Source organism: Rhinopithecus roxellana, chromosome 8 (assembly GCF_007565055.1).
Source record: "Rhinopithecus roxellana isolate Shanxi Qingling chromosome 8, ASM756505v1, whole genome shotgun sequence".
NCBI classification, from domain to species: domain Eukaryota; kingdom Metazoa; phylum Chordata; class Mammalia; order Primates; family Cercopithecidae; genus Rhinopithecus; species Rhinopithecus roxellana.
The window spans coordinates 13107919-13120302 of NC_044556.1; the positions used below are offsets into that span (position 1 = coordinate 13107919).

A 12384-nucleotide genomic window follows, 5' to 3' on the forward strand; every position below is an offset into this window, starting at 1 on the left:
ATACAAAATTAGCCAGGTGTGTTGGGGCATGCCTGTAATCCCAGCTACTTGGGAGGCTGAGGCAGGAGAATCGCTGGAACCCAGGAGGCAGAGGTTGCGGTGAGCCGAGATTGTGCCATTGCACTCCAGCCTGGGCAACAAGAGCAAAACTCCATCTCAAAAAATAAATAAAGAAGCAGAGAGAACAGAAATATGCAGGTGCCAGATTAATTCTGAAGAAGAAACAAACAGGATTTGTAGATGCATTGGATGTGGGAATTTAGAAAAATGATCCTAAGGATGAGTACAAGGTGTTGAGAGGAGCCTCTGGAGAGATGAACCCCATCTCACCTCATCATCCTATCCATCCACGGTCCTGTAGACTCTCCCTCTTAAACAGAGTCAGAATCCAATCAGCTTACTCATCTTTACTGCTCCCGTGAGGATCGGGGTCCAAGCCCCCACTGGTGTCACCAGAATGCTGTCTAGACAAGAAAAGCGGGAGCTTTTTTAGGTATTTATGCTTTTGATCTTTTCTTTCTTTTTAAAGTTTTTTTAAATTATTTATTTTTTAGAGACAGAGTCTCTGTCACCCAGGCGGAATGCAGTGGTATACTCAATGCTCATTGCAGCCTCAAAGTCAAGCGATTCTCCCACCTCAGCTGCCCTAGTAGCTGGGATACAGATGCATGCCACCTCGCCTAATTTTTTCTCTTTCTTTTCTTTTTTTTCTTTTTGGAGACAGAGTCTCACTTTGTCACCCAGGATGGAGTGTAGTGGCACGATCACGGCTAGCTGCAACCTCTGCCTTCCAGGTTCAAGCGATTCTCCTGCTTCACCCTCCCGAGTAACTGAGACTACAGGCACCTGCCACCACACACAGCTAACTTTTTGTATTTTTAGTAGAGATGGGGTTTCACCATGTTGGCCAGGCTGGTCTTGAACTCCTGACCTCAGGTGATCCACCTGCCTTGGCCTCCCAAAGTGCTGGGATTACAGGCGTGAGCTACCGTGCCCCGCTTGCAATCTCTCATTTTTTAAATGTGGGCGATTGCCAGGAGTGGTGGCTCGTACCCGTAATCCTGGCACTTTGGGAGGCTGTGGGGTGAGAGGATGATTGCTTGAGCTCAAGATTCCAAGACCAGCCTGGGCAATGTAGTAAGTCCCCGTCTCAACAGAAAAACAATTTTTTTTAATTTGGCTGGGTGCAGTGGCTCAGCCTGTAATCCCAGCTACTTGGGCGGCTGAGGCAGGAGAATCTCTTGAGCCTGGGAGACAGAGGTTATAGTGAGTTGAGATCCTGTCACTGCACTCCAGCCTGGGCAATAGAGCAAGACTCTGTCTCAAAACAAAAAAAAAAAAAATCAACTGGGTGTGGTGGCTTATGCCTGCAGGCCCAGCTGCTCAGGAGGCTTGATAGCTTGAGTCCAGGAGGTCAAGGATCCAGTGAGCTGTAATCACACACACCACTGCATTCCAGCCTGGGTGACAGAGCAAGACTCTGTCTCAAAAAAAAAAAAAAGTGAGCAATTAATAAAAAAATATCGCTGGGCACAGTAGCTCACGCCTGTAATTCCAGCACTTTGGAAGGCCAAGGCAGGTGGATCACCTGTGGTCAGGAGTTCGAGACCAGCCTGGCCAACATGGTGAAATCCTATCTCTACTAAAAATACTAAAATTAGCTGGGCGTGGTGGCAGACGCCTGTAATTCCAGCTACTCAGGAGTCTGAGGCAGCAGCATCAAGACTGAGGCAGGAGCATCGCTTGAACCCAGGAGGCAGAAGTTGCAGTGAGCCAAGATCACACCACTTCACCCCAGCTTGGGCAACAGAGCGAGACTCCATCTCAAAAAAAAAAATTAAATAAAAATTAATGAAAAAACATAAAATGCTGTGCATAGCAAAGAAATCCCTTTGGAAGGCCAACTTCTAGGTTAAGACAACTTTCACAAATATTTATTGAGCAACTACTGTGTGCTGGACAGTGTCCTGGGCACCGAGAACACAGGACAAAACAGACACAGTGTCTGCCCTCATAGAGTTGACACTCCCTTTTTTTTTTTTTGTTGAGACGGAGTCTTGCTCTGTCACCCAGGCTGGAGTGCAATGGCGTGATCTCGGTTCACTGCGAGCTCTGACTCCTGGGTTCATGCTATTCTCCTGCCTCAGCCTCCCTAGTAGCTGGGACTACAGGCGCCCACCACCACGCCCGGCTAATTTGTTGTATTTTTTTAGTAGAGACGGGGATTCACCCGTGTTAGCCAGGATGCTCTCGATCTCCTGACCTCGTGATCCGCCCGTCTCGGCCTCCCAAAGTGCTGGGATTACAGGCTTGAGCCACCGCGCCCGGCCTTTTTTTTTTTTTTTTTTAATTATTGCATTGCCTTCCTACGTGTTGTAAAGCTGACTGCAGATAACAGGTATCACTGCAGCCCTCAGCCGCCTTGCGAGGACGTCATCTCAACATGTTTGTGGCTCGGGCTGTTTACGGAGGACTTCCCGTGGACCAGGAGCTGTGCTGACTCAGGAAGGCTACAAGGGCGGGGTGCCAGGTGTGACTGGCCCCAAGGATGCTCCCCGGGAGGAGATAATCCCGGGGTGCAGGACACAGATATCAAAGCCTCAGCCAAAAGCAAGGCCTGTGTAAGTCAGAGAACTTGGCATCTGGCCACTGCAGACCTGCGAGAAACTAATAGCAAGGAAGAACCAAGCCTGTGCTTTCTGTTCTGTGCGTCCTCTGGGATTGAGCGAGTTCCTGTGAGCCAGAAGTCTGGAATCCAGGTGTCTGCAGAGCTGTGCCCTCTCTGGAGGCCCCAGGGGAGGATCCTTCCTGCCTCTTCCAGCTTCTGGGGGTGGCCGCCAATCCTTGGTGTTGCTTGGCTTGTGGCTTCGTCACTCCAATCTCTGCCACTGTCATCACCTGGCCTTGACCCCTGTGTGTCTGTCTCTGTGTTTCTGGGTCAGAATCTCCCTCTCCTCTCTTTTATTTTATCTTTATTCTTTTGAGACAGAGTCTTGCTGTGTTGCCCAGGCTGGAGTGCAGTGGCACGATCTCAGCTCACCGTAACCTCCACCTCCCAGGTTCCAATGATTCTCCTCCCTCAGCCTCCTGAGTAGCTGGGAATACAGGGGCCTGCTGCCACGCTTGGCTAATTTTTGTATTTTTAGTAGAGATGAGGTTTCACCACGTTGACCAGGCTGGTCTTGAAGGCCTGACCTCAAGTGATCGGCCCACCTCGGCCTCCCAAAGTGCCGGGATTACAGCCGTGAGCCACCGCGCCCGGCTCCTCTTTCAGATCTTTATTAAAACATCATCTTTGCAATAAGACCATCCCCGAGCACTGCATCTGAAACCGTTAACCTCTTGCCTCCTCCTATTCCCTGTTCTCTTTTCTCCTTAACTCAGCTCCAAACAAAGGGGATTTTTTTTTTTTTTTTTTTTTTTTTTGAGACCGAGTCTTGCTCTGTTGTCAGGCTGGAGTGCAGTGGTGCAATCTCAGCTCACTTCAACCTCCGTCTCCCAGGTTCAAGTGATTCTCCTGCCTCAGCCTCCCGAGGAGCTGGGATTACAGGTGCACGCCACCACGCCCAGCTAATTTTTGTATTTTTAGTAGAGACGGGGTTTCACCATGTTGACCAGGATGGTCTCGATCTCTTGACTTCATGATCCACCCGTCTCGGCTTCCCAAAGCACTGGGATTATAGGCACGAGCCACTGTGCCTGGCAAGAACTTTTTAAATAACAGCTGTATTGAGATATAGTTTACATACTGTACAATTCATCCGTGTAATGTGATAATTGAGTGGTGTTTAGTATATTCAGAGTCAGGCAGCCATCATCACGTCAATTTTTTTTTTTCCTGAGACGGAGTCTTGCTGTGACGCCCAGACTGGAGTGTGGTGGCATGATCTGGGCTCACTGCAACCTCCACTTCCCGGGTTCAAGTGATTCCCCTGCCTCAGCCTCCCGAGTAGCTGGGACTACAGGTGTGCACCACCACACCTGGCTCATTTTTGTATTTTTATTTTTATTTTTATTTATTTATTTTTTTATTTTTTTTTGAGACGGAGTCTTGCTCTGCCGCCCAGGCTGGAGTGCAGTGGCCAGCTCTCAGCTCACTGCAAGCTCCGCCTCCGGGGTTCACGCCATTCTCCTGCCTCAGCCTCCCGAGTAGCTGGGACTACAGGCGCCCGCCTCGTCGCCCGGCTAGTTTTTTGTATTTTTTTAGTAGAAACGGGGTTTCACCGTATTAGCCAGGATGGTCTCGATCTCCTGACCTCATGATCCGCCCGTCTCGGCCTCCCAAAGTGCTGGGATTACAGGCTTGAGCCACCGCGCCCGGCCACTCATTTTTGTATTTTTAGTAGAGACGGGGTTTCACCAGATTGGCCAGGCTGATCTCGAACTCCTGACCTCAAGTGATCTGCCCACCTTGGCCTCCCAAAGTGCTGGGAATACAGGTGTGAGCCACGGTGCACGGCCATCACATCAATTTTAGAACATATCCATCAACCCCCCAAAATAAAGTTCATTCCAGTCACTCCTGATCCCCCTCTTCCAGCCCCTGGCAACCACTAATCCACTTCCTGTCTCTATGAATTTGCTTATCTGGACATTTCATATCAATGGAGTCACTCACTGTGTTGTGTCTGGCTTGTTTCACTGGGCACAATGCTTTCGAGGTTCATCCAAGTTGTAGCCTGTGTCAGAGCCTCATTGCCTCATATTGCAAAATACCGTGTCATTGTATGAATGGAGCATTTTCCATTCATCTGTTGATGCACATTTGGGTTGTGTGTACTTTGTGGCTGTTAAGAATAAAGCTGCTATGCACATGGGCGTGTGAGTTTTTGCATGGACGTTACATGTTTATTTCTCTTAGGTAGATACCTAGGAGTGTTACTGCTATGTCATGTGGAAATTCTATGTTTAACCTTTTTTTTTTTTTTTTTTTGAGACGGAGTCTTGCCCTATTGCCCAGGCTGGAGTACAATGGCGTGATCTCAGCTCACTGAAACCTCTGCCTCCCTGGTTCAACCAATTCTCCTGCCTCAGACTCCTGAGTAGCTGGAATTACAGGCACCTGCCACAATGCTCGGATAATTTTTTGTATTTTTAGTAGAGACAGGGTTTCACTATGTTGGCCAGGCTGGTCTCGAACTCCTGATCTCAGGTGATCCACCTGCCTCCGCCTCCCAAAGTGCTGTGATTACAGGCGTGAGCCACCGCGCCCGGCCCAGAATTTTTTTTAAAACCTGTTTTTTTTTTTTTTTTTAAGACATAGTCTTGCTCTGTCGCCCTGGCTGGAGTGCAGTGGTGCAATCTCGGCTCACTGCAACCTCCACCTCCTGGGTTCAAGGGATTCTCCTGCCTCAACCTCCCGAGTAGCTGGGATTACAGGCATGCGCCACCACGCCCGGCTAATTTTTCTATTTTTAGTAGAGACGGGGTTTCACAGTGTTGGCCCGGCTGGTCTTGAACTCCGTACCTCAGGTGATCCACCCGCCTCGGCCTCCCAAAGTGCTGGGATTACAGGCCTGAGCTACCGCACCCGGCCTAAAAACCTGTTTTGTTTCCTGCTGTCTCACTGGGGCCTGGAGGAGCAGCACTTAGTAGGAGCGCAATGCATGCTTGTTGAATGAATGAATGACTCTCAGCTGTGACGTTTCTACGTTCGGCACATGCACCTGGTGTTGGGTCCTATCTGCGCTAGGTAGGCGCAACGTCAATGCCGCACTGTGGTGTGCCTGGCTTCGATCTACCCTAGGAAGGGTCCGCCCTGGGGCGCCCTATTCCGCGACTCTCCTCAATGGGAACCACACCCTCCACCTACAAGAGCCATTTCTGCAACGTCTAGCACCCCGCCGGTCCTCTTCCGGTCGTGGTTGCCCTGGGCAACGCGTGGAGCCGCGCTTCCTGTATTGATTCGAATCGCGGGAGACGTCACGTCCTCCCGAGATGCCCAACGCGCGCAGGCGCAGCCACTCGGATTGGGCAGAGCCTGGCGAGGTGTGGGGCAGGCGGGGGGCGTGGCCGCGATTCGCCGCGCGCCGGCGTGGGGGAGTGGCCGGGTTGCGGGGGTGCGCGCGGCCGGCCGGGCGCGCGCGGCGGAGGGAGGGAGCCGGGAGGCAGCGGAGGAGCTACGGCCGCCATATTAGGGACCGCGGAGCCCGGGATCCCGTCAGCGGCGGCTGCGGCCGGGCCTGCGGGAGCTGCGGGGGCCGGAGGCGGGCGCTGTGCGGTGCCGGGAGAGGCGGGGTCGGCGGGAGCCAGCGAGCGACGGGAGCGAGCCAGGTGAGGCGACCGGGGTCGGGGACCCGCCCCCCGGGCCCTAAGCGGCGGAGCTCGACTGCGACCCCCCAAAACCGAGACGGCGGGGCGGGCTGCGACCCCCACCCCAGCTCAGGCCCCTCCAGGAGCCCCCAGTCCCCTCGAATGCCGCCTCCCAGGCCGAACTAGGCCCGGGTGACCTCAGCATCCCCGTCTCCCGAGTTAACACCCGAATCCCAGCGTCCCTCCACGTCGGGGCCTGCCGTGACCCCCACTCCGAGCCACCTGCATGTCGTGACCTCCCCACAGCCGCAGTCAGCGTCCACCATTCTTTTTAAAATAGGCTGAACTCTGGGCCCCCAACCAGGGGACCCCACTGCGCACCCCTAGAACAGCAGACCCCGCCTCCTAACCCGGGTGATTTCTCCCTGGCCTGTCATCCCCGGGACTTCCCAGTTCAGACCCTCCCAGCTTGGGTCCTGCCCACATGAAGCCGCCCCCCGTCACTGAGCCTGTTGTGTGCCATGACTCGCCCAGGCCCCAACCAGCCCCTCGCCCCAGTAAAATGCAGTCCCAGCCCGGGACACCCGGAAACCCGTGTCTGGGGTCACTGTTGTGTCCACCAGTCCCCGCAGGTACGGGTTGAGTGCATGGATGTCCCCGTCTCACCTCTTCTCTCTGATTTCTGCTCCCTCACCCTCCCAGCGTGCCCTCTGCCAGCCCCCATTCCCCCCAAATCCAGCTCTCCCACCAAAGCCTCAGACGAGCTATCCATGCACAAGTCCTCCCTCCTCCAAACTGAACCTCCGTCCTGCACCGTGTCTTCTTCCAAACTCAAGCCTGGCCATCTCAGATCCCTAGAATATGGAGTGTGTCCCCTATTCAGAGCCATTTTACTCCTCCTCAAACCCGTGACACCCCCTACCCCCCTTCCAACTTCCGGACCTGTCCCCACCCCATGGCCTGAGACACCCCCGCAATGTGTAGATGTTCAGTCTAAACCTGTTTTTGTTTTTTCCCCGGTTTTCTCCACCCCAAACTCATCCTCTGGTTCAGGGAGCCTCTCTCGTTCAGCTTCCACCGCCCTGCCCCAGTCTACTGGGCGATGACCTCATGCCTCTCCGTGGTGAGGCCCCCACCCCAACCTCTATGCTTTGAAGGAGGGTGATTTACCTAAGGGAAAATCATCCACCCAGAACACACACCCGGGACGTGAGGGCAGCCTGTGGGGCCTTTGAAGTGAAGGCCAGGTGGGCTCTCTGGGCATGGAGGTGGGGATAGAGCTGATGACATCGCCTGGGTTTGGTCCCTGGAGTGGATGTATCTGGGGCCGTCTGTCATGCGGAATTCCACGTGGGCCTCCTTCTGTGTCAGGTGCCCTGTGCTTCGGAATCCCAAGTGGAGGCAGGTGTGCTGGCCACTGGCTGCTGCCCGGCGCCTTGCGCAGCGAGCGGAGTTGGGTTGCAGAGAGTTTTGCTAAGGGTGCAGACATTTGCTCAAAGTCAAGCCTGGTACTTTACTGGGGAGGGGTATCTTGGCAAGGTGGTGCCCGCCAATTTGCCCCTGTGACTGCTTCCCAGGTCAAATTTCAGAACCTGTGCCCTGGCTGCAGGCAGTGGTGGGGGTGGAGGTGGGGGTTTGGGGTTTGAAGGAGGAGTTCCTAGAAACAAACAAGCCTGATTGGTTTCAAGGTGGGGCTACATTGATTTTCTTTTATTATTTTTTTCTTTTTTCTTTGAGACAGAGTTTCACTCTAGGTTGGAGTGCAGTGGCGTGATCTCAGCTCACTGCAACCTCTGCCTCCCGGGTTCAAGTGATTCTCCTGCCTCAGCCTCCCGAGTACTGGGATTACAGGTGTGCGCCACCATGCCCGGCTAGTTTTTATATTTTTAGTAGAGACAGGATTTCACCATGTTGGCCAGGCTGGTCTCGAACTCCTGACCTCAGGTGATCTTCCCACTTCGGCCTCCCAAAGTGCTATGATTACAGGCGTGAGCCACCGCACTCGGCCTTATGTTGATTTTCAAACCACCTACTGTTTAATGGGACTTCTGGTGAGGGGGTTTTGTAGACTGAGAACTTCTGGGTTTGGAATTGGTTCTGAGGACCTTTTGTTTGGTGTCACTTGGAGGGGAGAGGTTGGAAAGTCTGTGTGTGAAGGGCTGCTCCCGGGGACTCCTGGCAGAGGTGAAGATCTAGGGGCTTGGTCTTCTAGGAACTCACCGGTCCCAGCCCTATCATTCACTGATCCCAGCCCTGTCACTCCTTTCTCCTGGAGCAAAGCTCTCCACCGCACGACTCTGTCCCCAGGGGACACTTGGCTGTGTTTGAGCCACGGGTGCTGCTCAGTGCTCCACTGTGCCCAGGACGGCCCCAGTACAGAAAGCAGCCTGTCCCCAGTGTCTGGACTGTGAGCCCCATGAGGGCAGCGAGTGCGCCTGCCTGGTGCCCGCTTTGCCCCCCGGCCTGTGCAGTGCCCTGGGCCAGGTGCTTGCCAGCAGCGGATCCCCTGCTGGTGGTGCCACAGGGACCCGGGCACCTGCCAGCAGGAAAGGGAATGTTTGACCTCATCTCTCTTCTGCCCCCGACACATCCCTATGGTCACCAGTGACCTGCTCGTCAACTCCACCTGTCACTGCCTTGCCCACATGTCACTATTCTCCCCAGCCACTGGACTCAGCACAGAGCCAGAGCCCCTTCCTGGGCCACTTAGGTTCTCGTCCAGGGACGTTCATGTCCCCAGCGGCCCCAGGTCCCTGTGTGCCTTGGCAGGTGACTGCCTTCCTCTGCCTCAGTGTCCTCATTCATGGACGGGATGAGGGGCGCACAGGCAGCCTGCCTGGCCGCGCCTCATTCAGTCACGCAGCCACCACTGACCACGAATGACACGCCACCCCAACAGTGAATGCCCCCGCTCTCTCAGCTTCCTACTCCGTCTGGTTTTTCCTTCAGGCTTCTTCACTGGCCCTTCTTACTTTCTTTATTTAATTTTTGCTCGTAGCAGCTTTATTCGGATACACTTCTCCTGCCACATGATTCACTGCTTTAGAGCATGCAGTTCCCTGGTTTTTATATGTTCACAGGCTCGGGCCGCCATCCCCTCTGTCCAATCCCAGAGCATTCTCATCACCCCAGGAAGGAACCGGCCTTGACCCCATCCGCCGCCACCACCTGTCTCCCCTGCCTCTGTGGCTGGGCCTGTCCCGGACATTTCATAGAAATGGGATCCCACATTGTGTGGCCTTTTGTGTCTGGCTTCTCTCACTGAGCGTGAGGTCCTCAAGGTGTCTAGGCTGTGGCCTGAGTCAGAGCCCTGCTCTTTTTCATGGCTGAGTCATGTTCTGTGGTGTGGAGGCACCGGGTTTTGTGCGTCTCCTTATTCAGTGAACACTGGTGCAGTTTCCAGTATCTGCCTGTTGTGAGTCGAGCTGCCACAAAGAGGCAGGCGCTGGTGGTTGTGTGGCGACCGTCCTTGTTGCTCTGTGACTGAGGCGCTGGTGCCTCCTCTCGCCGGCCGATCGTGTCTGATGGTGTCACCCCCATGAGCCCAGCTCAAGAGACCTGCCGTCCAACCTTTCCACCTTGTCCTCCTGCCCCCAGCATGTCCCTTCCACCCCAGCCTTCCCAAATTGCTGCACAGTTCTGATTTTTTTCTTTTGAGATAGAGTCTCGCTTTGTTGCCCAGGCTGGTGTGCATTGGTGCAGTCACAACTCACTGCAGCCTCGACCTTCCAGGCTCAGGTGATCCATCCACCTCAGTCTCCAGAGTAGCAGGGACTCCAGGTGCGCCACCATACCTGGCTAATGTTTGTATTTTTTGTAGAGACGGGGTTTTACCATGTTGCTCAGGCTGGTCTTGAATTCCTGGGCTCAAGTGATCCTCCTGCCCCAGCCTCCCAAAGCTCTGGGATTACCGGCAGAGCCAGCATGCGCGGCCTCACTGCTGGGTTCTGGAGAGTGGCAGGCCGTTCAGATTCCTGTGCCGTGTTGCACACGCTCCCTTCTGTTGTAAGTCTTCCTCTCTCCCAGATCAGATTTGGCCTGGGAACCTCTGTATTCTCATCCCCACCAGGCTTGCAGGCCGCTGGGTCAGTGGTGGAAGGATGATGGGAGCAGAGAGAGGGTGGGCAGCGGGCATCTGTCTGCTTTCAACAGAGGGCTGAGGAGTGTGGGAGGCCAGTGCTGATCTGTTTGCCCTAGGGAGCAACTCCTCCACCTAAGGATCCCCCTCATCCATGCATTCCCCACCTGGGTGACTCTGCCCCCACTGGACACTGGGCAACATCTTGGGACCTCTGTGCATTGTCACAACTGGGGGGCGCTCCTGGCATGGAGTGGGTGTAGGCCAGGGATGCTGCTCAGTGCCCCACATAGCCCAGGACTCCCCACCATGGACAGCGATCCAGCCCAGATATCCGCAGTGCTGAGGTTGGGACCCCTGCCCTGAACTCCCTGGACTGGGTTTTTCCTGCTGCCGCGTCACCTCACCTGGGAGCTGTGGGTGGGAGCTGCATGACACAACAGAGATGCAGAGATGTACAGGCCTCGGGAACCTGATGGGGCTCCATCCGATCCTGAGAGGCCGCAGGCTTGGTGCCACGCTGCCTTCCTCCTCACATGGGGCACTGCAGTCTTCTGTGCTGCTGCAGACCTGGGTGTCTTTTAGGTCTGAAGGTGTCACCAAGTCAGACAGGGCTATGGGTACTCAGTGGTACCAGGAGGCTGGAGATGAGAGACCTCGGGTCTTTTATCGGCAGGCACCATTTGGAAGTGTGGAGAGCAGTTCTCACTGGAGTAGGCCGGATGTGGCAGCTGCCCCCACACAGGGAAGAGGGTGAGGGCTGCTGGCTGAGAAGACCCTGGGGATGCTTCTCATCCACTCTAGACTGCTGTTCACTCTAGACTGCCTGCCAGCCAGGTGCAGAGGCTCACACCTGGAATCTCAGCACTTGGGAGGCCTCAGCAGGAGGATTGCTTAATGAGCCCAGGAGTTCGAAATCAGCCTGGGCAATATAGGGAGACCCTGACCCTCGTCTCTGTATTTTAAAAACAAGAAAAATAGACTGCACACCCGGGGGGACAGCAGCTCGGCTCTGCTTTGCAGCGCCTGGGTCAGCACCTAGAACCCACATGGCGCGTGGCTGGTTGGTGGGGAGGCGGCTGGCAGCTGGCGACGTGAGTAAATGAACGACGCGCGCGGGTTATGGTCCCGGGGCCCAGGCACTGGCCCCCAGCAGTAACTGGCCTTGCCGTGGCTCACACGGGCACCCTGGAAGGCGCACTGTCCCTCGCCGAGGGTCTGGGCCCCACCCTTTTTCCCTGGCACCTCCTGGCTGTATCTTTGCATATGTAGAGGTCAGAGGCCGCCAGCTCAGCTTGTTCTTCTGTGGGTGGGGGTTGCTCCCTGCAGAGATCTCTTGTGCCTCAGCGGTCTCTCCGCTAGGCCCTGGCTCTGGTTCTGGTCCAGAGTCCACCTCTCCCCTGTGTCAGTCCACCCCTGCAACCACGGCCACCTGCCCCAGGAGCCCCATTTCTCTGATGTTCTTCCTCTTCTCTGGGACTGACGAGGGCAGCATGGGAGGAGATAAGTGTTGTGGTCTGTGGCCAGGAGGTCGCTGGGGCAGTATCCTGGCTGCCAAGGCACCCCCACGCCCAAGGATGAAGGAGCAGGGAGCAGTCTGGGGACCTTCGTGCACCTGCCATGAGTCCCGGGCCCAGCCAGCATCCACTGAGCTCCTCCGGGGCCCTGTGTGCAGCTGGGAGTCCTGGGCCCAGCCAGCTCTCGCTAAGCACCTTCTCTGGATCAGGCTGGATGCCTGCCACCACGTAGACCTCGTGCCTGAGTTCGCAGCTTCCTGGGTGCACAGCGCTATCCCTGCTTAACTGTTGAGGAGACTGACCTCCCAAGAGGTGAAGCTGCCCAAAGCTTCGTGGCCAGGAAGGGTTGAAATAGGGACTCAAAGCCTGGTCTGGTGCCGTCGAAAGCCCACACTCTTTCTGATGGACCCTGCTAGAACCTTTTCATGGGACTTGGTTTACTTTCGTGGGAGGGCCCAGGGAGGGCTGGCGATAAGGGTGTCTGGGTGCTTCGCCTGCCTTGGGCCCCTGGAGCTGCAGGGCCGAGGGCCTCGTGTG

General features: G+C 55.3%; 1 protein-coding gene across 2 annotated transcripts in view; it reads left to right on the forward strand.

Moving 5' to 3' along the window:
- Window positions 1-6061: 6061 nt before the first annotated feature.
- The window catches only part of FZR1 (fizzy and cell division cycle 20 related 1), a 29722-nt gene continuing 23399 nt past the window's right edge, over window positions 6062-12384 (forward strand). For both annotated transcript variants that reach the window (XM_030935211.1, XM_030935213.1), the window contains exon 1: window positions 6062-6273. The gene's annotated coding sequence lies outside the window, so the exon portion shown is untranslated. The remainder of the gene's footprint in view (window positions 6274-12384) is intronic.